The sequence below is a fragment of the Syngnathus floridae genome, chromosome 18 (genome assembly GCF_059516105.1).
Source record: "Syngnathus floridae isolate MCC-2025c chromosome 18, RoL_Sflo_1.0, whole genome shotgun sequence".
Taxonomy (NCBI): Eukaryota; Metazoa; Chordata; class Actinopteri; order Syngnathiformes; family Syngnathidae; genus Syngnathus; species Syngnathus floridae.
Window position 1 is genome coordinate 177,501 of NC_142430.1, and position 1,071 is coordinate 178,571.

The 1,071-nt window shown below is 48.9% G+C and overlaps 1 long non-coding RNA gene across 1 annotated transcript in view; it reads right to left on the minus strand.

Moving 5' to 3' along the window:
• The window catches only part of LOC148382100 (uncharacterized), a 6,527-nt gene extending 5,705 nt beyond the window's left edge, over positions 1–822 (minus strand). The window contains exon 1 of the long non-coding RNA XR_015853988.1: positions 68–822. This is a non-coding gene — a long non-coding RNA (uncharacterized LOC148382100). The remainder of the gene's footprint in view (positions 1–67) is intronic.
• Positions 823–1,071: the final 249 nt, after the last annotated feature.

The window sequence follows — 1,071 nt, forward strand, 5'->3', positions numbered from 1 at the left end:
AAATACAAACATACGTAATGATGGTTACATTCAATGAATCAGTAAATTAAAAGAGGCAAAGACTGACCTATTGATCTTTTCTGTCTGCGTTAAAGCTGGACAGTTGACTTGACAAATAACTGTAATTTTAATTGACCTGGTAGACACACACCGGGGCTCGATCAACCCCGGCGGGGCCTCCCTTGGGCGAGGGTGTCTGGTGATAATGGCCGAAACACTCTGTGACCCCAAGGTCCACTACTGATGACGTGTCTACAAAATTATGACGTTCAAATTACCCACAACAAGGACGACTTAATGGGACTCTTTGTAAACAAAACGGTTGGTTTTAAAACAATATATAATAAAAAAAATATATTAGTTCAAACACAACTAAGAGTTAATAGACACAATTTAAGACAAGGGTAGTCTCATAGGTCAGTACTTTTCTGTCGCTTTTCACTGTATTTCCATCTTGCTGGCCGAAGACCTGGGTGGCGCCTCAGCTACTCGGGGGAGGTTCTGGCAGGAGTGCAGTCTCACTTCGCCGTCCTTCGTACCCAATCCAGATTTTATGTGACCTTCGCTTTTCACTGTATTTCCATCTTGCTGGCCGAAGACCTGGGTGGCGCCTCAGCTACTCGGGGGAGGTTCTGGCAGGAGTGCAGTCTCACTTCGCCGTCCTTCGTACCCAATCCAGATTTTATGTGACCTGGTACGGCGAGGTTTACTGGTGAGACATGCGTAGGCCCGTGCCTTCCGTTGCCTTCTATCTAACCGACAGGGTCGGCGGACCCTTTGGGGAAGGTTTAGCGAGTAAAACTCAAAATACCTAACCCTAACCCTAACCCTAACCCTAACCCTCACCCTAACCCCTAACCCCTAACCCCTAACCCTAACCCTAACCCAAATACATGTTTATTAAGCCCAATTTGGCCTGACCAGCATGGCTGGCGCAGCCACGACGGACAGTGTGCTCTGGGGCTGGTTGTGGGACGTGGGCGTGGACGGTAGGACCGTGCCTTTGCTCCTCTCCTTCGGGGGAGGAACTCCATACTTAATCCTAACTCGCCTGTGCCACCTCCACTGCCC